This window comes from Acomys minous (assembly GCF_964271855.1).
Source record: "Acomys minous genome assembly, chromosome: 13".
Classification (NCBI taxonomy): Eukaryota; Metazoa; Chordata; class Mammalia; order Rodentia; family Muridae; genus Acomys; species Acomys minous.
In genome coordinates, this window is record NC_140495.1 from 76,469,440 (window position 1) to 76,478,774 (window position 9,335).

Sequence of the window (9,335 nt, forward strand, 5' to 3'; positions counted from 1 at the left end):
GTAGGTGATTAAAATGATAGTCATCTTCTGGCCTGCCAAATTGTTCCTCTGTAAGTGTGTTCCAGCAAATATTGTATTTTTCTATTTTGAACATGGTCATATAGTGTGACATTGGATAGTAACACTTTAAGATCATTTTGGAAGGGTAAGACAATATTTTGAGATACTTTTTGAGTGGAGAAATTAAAATATTCCTTACATCATAGTAACCCAGAATTTTATTTTTAGTACAAACATACATGAAATACCTTAAGTTCTAGGTTATGAAATTTATGGGAACATATCAAAGTATAATTTTTTATTTAGACGTGTAGAAAAAGGCATATTAAATAATTTCCTTTTATGTATGATAGACTAACCATAAGTCAAAAATTATTATTGGCTGATTTTAAAATAAAAAAATAAATTGCAATGAAATAAATTTAGGTGTTGCTAGTGTTTCATACATAAAAGAAAAAACTTTTTTGAATCATTTTTAGTGTTTTCTTAAAAGAATGGTGTGTGTTTATGAAAGGTCCTAAAATTGTTAACTTTAAGCAAAATGAAAAAAATTTATCATACAAACAACAACAAAAATAGCCCAGACACGTTCAGAAATGGTTCATTAGAAATGAATTGAAAAGCATCCATCTTTGTTGGCTCTAGATTTGATGGTGCTTATGAGGGCAATAACTATTACCGTGACAAACACAAAATGGAAAATTTGGAATTAAAGTATTTACTAGATAGAGAAAAAAATATATAATCATTTATAAGAAGAAGGCACAAGAGAAAATGTAAAATGATAATAGTATGCCCTTATTGTCTAGATTTCCTTTTTCTACATTATGTTTAATAGCTCAAAGTTAAAAAAGAAAGATTATCTTATAAAACAGCAAAATTCTTTAATTGTATGTATGTACGTGGTGTGTGTGTGTGTGAGTGTGTGTGTGTGTGTGTGTGTGTGTGTGTGTAAATTGTGCCCAAACGTAAAAGTCCACAATCTAAGTATTTTCCCCTTCTTAGTTCATTAGCAGCTTTCTTCCACATGTCTCATGACATTGTTTTAGTTGTTATAGTAAAGTCTGAGTAAAGAATTCACAAGATATTAATATGCTCAGTTTTTAAAATGGAAAGTATTGAATATATACAGACCCCAGACCTCCTCTCTCTCTCTCTCTCTCTCTCTCTCTCTCTCTCTCTCTCTCTCTCTCTCTCTCTCTCACACACACACACACACACACACACACATTCACACATACACACACACACACACACATTCACACATACACACACACACACACATTCACACATACACACACACACACACACACACCACATAAAGGTTTCATTGAAATATTTTTTGACACTTATTGCAATTATACACAAATAATATACTGCTTTTATTTGTATTTAATATATGACAATGCATAAATATAGAGAAGTCTTTTTTGTAAGGAAATGCTGCTAGCTAAATAAATGTAGAACTTAGAATGTCTTTTTCGAGAGATTTTAAGACCAGCCATAATTTCCAATTATTACCTGCCACTTTTAAACAACTTAGTGATGAAATAACTCCTAAATGTTCTGCTTTTTCTGTGCTGGGGGATGTTGAGACGTATTTAGTAAAAAAAACCTTAGTTATGCTAAGTTGTTTCAGTCTGTGCTGACATTGATCATGTAAGTAAGCCAGTAACATTTACTACTGGATCTTTGAATGACAGACTTTGTGTTTTGTTTATAGTCACTTTTTAAATGGAACTTTGCTTATGTATTATTTTGAAATACAATATAAACATTGTTCTTTTTTTTTTTTTACAACAATTCTAGGCTTTCCATGTTAACTCTCCAAATTTTAAGGAAATAATTTACACTACTAATTTGATTTAAATTATGACTATCATGCCATTTTCTTCATTTAGAGAAATAATTCCTTAAATGGAAATTATTTATTTTTTGTGGATATCTCCTCTCAGTTACTGAACTCAAATTTGCATTGCTTTCCTCAAAATATGTATTTCTTTCCACTTATTTTGAAAACCTTATATAGTTTCATTATTTCCATCTTCTGTATGGATTCTTCCATTTTGTACTATAAATACATCAATGTATGAATAATTCCAGGAATGGGCTACATTTTGTTGACTTGCCAAAGGGGCCCCATCAGAACATGCCATGGTTAAGGCTATTAGTTGCTAAATACAACCTAATAGTAAGGCACTATTGATGAAGACAACACTTATGACATCCAGCACTAAGAAGTGCAGCTGTTACCTGAGATCTTTGCTCCTGTCACTACTATTCATGGTGCCAAAAGATATTCTGCATGCTGCCAGAGTAGAAATGTAGCCCTCACTGTCACACAGCTACAAACAATATGATGATCTACAACAGCAGCTTCCCTCCAAGATATACTGGGGAAGTAATGACACGTTACGGAAGTGACCAGACACTTTAGGTTGGATTTAAGGCCCACTCCTAGAGATAAAACCCACCCCTAACTCTGCTAAAGTAGCCAAGAAAATGAGACTATTTAGGACATGAGCAAAGAGGAAAACAAACTACTATTATTCTGATAAAGGAAGATAGAAATAAAACAAATCCAAGTGACATACCCATATAACAGAACCCTCACTCGGAAACACTTTTTCTTGGTGTAGATGTGAGGGGACATGGGTGCGCCCAATATCAACGGGCAGAGAATGAGAGAATTTGGAGTACTCAGGCCTAAATGATGTGTCTTCATTAAAGTCCATTCCCCTCAAAGCTCAAAAGTCCATGTGGAAGAGGAGGCATAAAGATTGTAAGAGCAGAGGCAACAGATGACTGTAAGGAAACAATGTCCTCTCATCACAACAGGACTGATGCACGTATGAACTCACAGGGACGGTGGCAGCACTGTATAAAATCTTCACAAGGTAAAGCCAAATGAGGTTCCAGCAATGCGAAGGGAAGTGGATGGAGGGTTCCACTCCTAACCAACGAGCTATTTGTAGCAGATACTTGGTGACAAAGGGGAAATCAGCTCTCCTCATTCTAGTGTCACTAGTATATGAACCATATTCCAGTGCAAGCCTCATACACAGGAGTAGTTTACCGACATAAAATGGATTCCATTGTTTTTATATTGTTCTGTAGATATGTCTTCTCCTTTTTCATTTTATTTTGTTATTATTTTGTCTTCTTGTTCTTTGGATTGTTGTTTTATTTTTGTTTTGGGAGTTATTTTTTAGGGATAAAGGAAATAAAGTTGGTTGGGTAAGGAGGTGAGGGAGATCTGGAATGAATTGTTGAAGGAGAAAATAATCATATCATATTGCATAAGTTTTAAAAATAAAATATCATTTTTACTTGTTTACATTCATCTCATATTTTAATTTTTTTCCATGAACATGTATGTATTTGGGTTTAAACCACACCTCTATCATTTTGTTTAAACATACTTTAGGATAAAGCTTTTAGAGAAGTTTTAGAATTGTAAGTGAAGGCATATATATTTCAAGATGTTTCAGGCAAGCCCCAATAATAAATACTTTTCATTATTTCTATCCTTTGCATAATTGATAAGCAATGATGGCATATTATCAACAAATGTTCAAATTAACATGAAATTTTACTGTGTACAGTTCTATTATGTGGATTTACTGAATATATTCTGCTTTATCTCTAGTAATTTAATAGTATGTAGAACAGTTAGAGCACCCTAAAAAGTATTGAATTTCTTTTTGTTAAACATTTTTATTTTTTACATATACATTTATTATTACACATATATACAATAAACTACCTATAGCAAAAAGGATCATGACCCAACCAGGAATTACATAAATGTTTCCTTCTTAGTGTTTGGCTATTTGTATTTGACAGCCTTAAGAAAACATCTTTCCTATCTTGGTGCGTCTGTCAGATATATTGGGCCAGAAGGCTGACGAAGATGCTCCAACATTATAGAGAGTTTTGCGTGACTATTAAGGTAGCAAACTGTCTCTGTTACCTTCTCCTTTGGAACTCTACTAACCTATACTCCCGGCATACTCAGGTAATAAGGTTTATTCCTTCTCAAGTCTCTGATGGAGTTGAAGACCAGGTATCTTAGTTTTACAATGAAGCTTAGTTGCTTCGGGGTTAAGATATAGTTCTAGATAGATGCTTTAAGTTGATACTGACAATACATGATGGAGATGGATTTACATTCAGGATTGAAATTCTATAACTGAAGTCTTTTTATGAAACCATGCCATCAAGAGAAACCTAACAACATTCATTATTTTACAGCCTCTAGAGACTTTCATTGCATATTCCATAATGTATTATAGCACAAGTGAAACAAGCAATTTTATATTTTATTTATTTTTCTTTTTTTCTTTTCTTTTTTTTTTTATTAATTTATTCTTGTTACATCTCAATAGTTATCCCCTCCCTTGTATCCTCCCATTCTTCCCTCCCTCCCATTTTCCCCTTACTCCCCTCCCCTATGACTGTTCCTGAGGGGGATTACCTCCCCCTCTATATGTTCATAGGGTATCAAGTCTCCTCTTGGTAACCTGCTGTCCTTCCTCTGAGTGCCATCAGGTCTCCCGCTCCAGGGGATATGGTCAAAGGTGAGGCACCAGAGTATGTGAGAAAGTAATATCCCACTCTCCACTCTACTGTGGAGAGTGTTCCGTCCATTGGCTAGATCTGGGTAGGGGTTTAAGGTTTACCGCCTGTATTGTCCTTGGCTGCCTTAGTTTGAGCGGGACCCCTGAGCCCAAATCTGCCTATCATAATGTTCTACTTGTAGGCTTCTAGGACCCTCTGGGTCCTTCTACTTTGCCTTTCTCCCATGATTCTCTCATCTAGAATCCCACTAGAATGTCCTCTCCTCTGTCTCAGTTTCCTGGTAAGTGAAGGCTTTGGTGGGACATGCCCCGTGGGCTAATATGCAGATATAAAATTCAAGCGACACCACATGCTGGCGAGGATGTGGGGAGAGAGGAACACTCCTTCATTGCTGGTGGGAATGCAAACTAGTACAACCACTTTGGAAATCTATCTGGTGCTATCTCAGAAAAATGGGAATAGGGCTTCCTCAAGACCCAGCTATTCCACTCCTTGGAATATATCCAGAAGATGCTCCAGCACACAACAAGAAAATTTGCTCAACCATGTTCATAGCAGCCTTATTCATAATAGCCAGAACATGGAAACAGCCGAAGTGTCCCTCAATAGAAGAATGGATAAAGAAACTGTGGTACATATACACTATGCAATACTATTCAGCTATTAAAAACAAGGACTTCCCGAAATTTGTGGATAAATGGATTGAGCTAGAAATGATCATAATGAGTGAGTTAACCCAGAAGCAGAAAGACTCAAATGGTATATACTCAATTTTATATTTTAATACTATCATCCTTCATTAATCAATATGGCCTACCTTCTTTGGATATTTGTTAAAATAATTTTAATAACCCTTGGAAGCACCTATGTAGGCTACTGAATAAAAAGTACATCATCTATAATTAATCCTGTGAAATACAACAATGACACGATTGAAAATCAATGATGATGGGCACATTAACATAACAAATATTATGGTAGCTACCAACCACTTTCTGATTGGATTTAAGATCCACTACAAAGGGAGAAATGCAGGTCTGGTACTGTAAAACTCACAAGACAACACAGGGCCCAAGGTTGAATTCAAAACTGGTATCTTATGATATACATTCTATATTCAAATCTGTATACCTATAAATACTGTAGTTCTCAAACTTCTACTGTAGGAACTCACAGATAGTCACAGAGCATAGAATAAGTATTTGTGGAATACTCACTCATAATACGGCATCAAAATGCTTAGGATCTATCATGTATAAGTTGTAAGAGCCTAGTTCAGGGAGTACTGGAACACAAAGCATATATTCTCTGGACCTGACAAGACAGTTTCTTCCATGACAAAGTAGCAGCTAGGATTATTTGACAATAGTCTAGCTTGAAATGGGGTGAGAACCACAACCTTGTAATTATCTGAGGAACTGTGGACATTTAATTGCTTTGTGGGAGGGCAAGTCACTTTTTTTTTTTTTGAGGATATGGCCTTTAATAAGTTAACCATCATCCAGTGGTATGATGGCTAACCCACGATTATGAAGACAGAAAACACACACACACACACACACACACACACACACACACACAACACACGTGTAAACACATACACAAAGAAAAAACATCAGAGGCATAATGTATTTGGAGGGGAAAAGAAGGCATGGAAAAAAGTTAAAAAATAATATGATTAAAGGGTAACATAAAATTCACAAAGAATTAATAAAATCCTATATTTAAAATGTAAAACAAACCTAATGCAATGGAAACTCCCTGGAGTCTGTGAGTGACCCTAGTGAAGATACTTAGTAATGGGGGATACAGAGCCTGAACCAGCCATCCTTTATAACCAGGCAAGACTTCCAATGGCAAGACTAGGACATACCCTAGCCACAAAATCTTTGACCTGCAATAGTGTTCTGTCTTCAAGATGTGCTTGGGTAATGGTGGCACAAAACTTGTGTGATTGGCCAACCAATGACTTCTTCAATTTGAGGTCCACGCCATACCTCAAAAATTCTGGATGGCCAGGAACCAGAGGCTATATAACCCAGACCCCAGAATAGGACCAAACAGGAATGAAAAAAAAGTCAGTGAAGTGAATCCTAATGATATTCTGCTTTATTCATAAAGCAGTGCCTGGCCCAATTGTTATAACAGGGGTGTCACCTCAACAGCTAATGGGAGCACATGCTTAGACCACAGGCAAACCCTAGGTGGAGGTAGAGGAACCCAACAGAAGGGAAAGTGGAGGGAAGAATTGTAGGAGCCAGACTCCTCAAGGACAGCAGGAAAGCACAGCCCACAGAATCAACCAAGCAGAGCTCATAGGTTTACAGAGACTGAAACAACAAAACAAGACCTGTATGGGTCTGAGTTAAGTTCTCTACATATATGTTATGGTTGTGTAGCTTGATGCTCTCGTTGGATTCCTAACAACAGAGAGTCTCTTGACTGTTTCCCCTATTTTGGGGACCCTTTTCCACCTACTGGCTTACCTTGGCTCAGCCTTGATATAAAGATTTGTTACAATGTGTCTCATCATAACTTGTTATGACATGTTTGTTTTATGTGCCTGGAATTCCTGCTCTTTTAAAAGGAAAAGGAGGAGGAGTGGATCTAGGGAAGAGAGAGGCTAGGAGATGGCCTGGGAGAAATGAATGGAGGAAAAAGTGTGGTCAGGGTAGAACATATGAGAAAAGAATAAACAAAATAAAAATAATAAAAAACCCTGTCACTCACTGAAAGACATTTTGTTGATTCTGTATTATAAATATATTTCAACTGATACTAGGAACATCTATCTATTTTCACAATTTCTTATGGACATATGTTTGCAACTCATGGGCCACCAACACAAAATAGATTATACATGTACCTATACTATATATATATATATATATATATATATATATATATATATATATATATATATATATGAAACAGATGTTTTTCTATATGTGTATCATCACACTCTACAGGTAATGAGTGTTTTACTTACCTTAATGCTCAATACCATTGACATCTTGGATGATTTGGAATTTAGTTTTTCTCCTTATGCTATCACTATCTTATTTTGTCTTAAATTTCCCAAGAATATTTGAACCAGGATATCATTCCAAAGATTGTCACTTCTGTGTCACATTTGTATACATATCAGTTCCATGTCTTGTCCACTTTTAAACTGAATGACTGTTCTTTTGTTTAAGTATTCTCCTGAATGTTTTTGACTTATATCCTACTAATTTCTGAGTTTGACATTTTAGATTTAGATCTATGAACCACAATGAAGAGTGAGTTACTAGGCTTTTCTTTTTAAATTTTTAGATATTTGCATTATTAGATTATTTTTCGGCAACCCTTACTTGTTATTGAAAGTTTCACATCAGATAGATTAAAATTGTCATCATCATTTTCAGGGCTATTTTGAAATAATACAAATATAATCTGAAATGTACTTATGTGAAAGTATTTACAATTACTTTTCATTTTGAATCTATGAATTTTATTTATGTAAGTTGCATGGAAGGCAGTCCCACATTTATTGTGCCAAAATACAAGAACAAAACAAACAAGAAACAACTACACTGATTTTTAGAGTTTAATCTATTGTTTTGCTGAAATATTTTTGTTATATTAGTTGAACTATTCAACTGATCTTTCTTTAGACACATAAGTAAGTAAGTAATAATGTGGCATATACAAATCTCATCATAGTCTTAAATGTTTTATATTTTTCAGAAATTTATTCACATATATTATACCAATGAACATAAAATTCATGAATATAACTTTCTACTTTAATTGCAATAAAATATTTTAAAAGCTATTTAATTAATAACAAAATAAATACATAATAGTAATATTATTAATAATAAATATTTTAAAAGGCTGTTTAATTAATAACAAAATGATATGAGCACTCAAAAAGTGGTAAGTTGAGCTCTTAAGAGTAGGAAAAGAGTCTCTGAGTTACTATTGGTTTTACCATGTCCTATACACTGAGTGTGCTAAAAATTCACGGTGGCAATTGAAATGAGCTATCCAAGTTTTATAGATGAGATGAAGCTTGGCTCACTAATGAGAAAGGGTATTTCCCAGAAAGTCTCAGTTAACATCATATCTCTGACCCAAAAGCAACACAGCTCAGGCCACCTCAGTTGTACAGAGTGCAGCTTTCCTTAACAAGATATTGCAAGAAAACAAGTATGCTTGGCTATCATTTAGAATCACTTATACCATAAAATGCCAAAACTTTGTTTCTACCCTAAAATGTACAGTTTATTTTTTTATTTTACAGGAATTTCATAATATAATATAGTATTAAATATACATCCAAAGTTTAAATCTAGTAGGAGATTAAAATATGTCTCTGACATTAAATCACATTTAGGTCTGGCATGAGGAGTCAACATAAGATGTAATTAGTGAAATGAGCAGGAGACTATTATTGCAGTGTGTAATAGCAACCACATTGCTTTTCACATGTGTATTAATGAACTTATAATCTGAAATCTGAAAGACTGTTATGGAAAAACGAAGTTATTTTGTTTTTTGAGAGTTTAAGAGGACACACATAAATGTAATGAAATATTAAATCAGGCTCTAAAATGTATTGATTTATGCATAAAGTAGGGAAAACAATCAAACATAAAAGAAACCTGTAAAAGTTTTCTGTTTGTTCTCTATCTTTATGAAAGCTTTATAGGGGCAATAAATTGGAGAAAGAGTAAATTGCAAATGTCGTAAAAAAACTAGAGAATTTG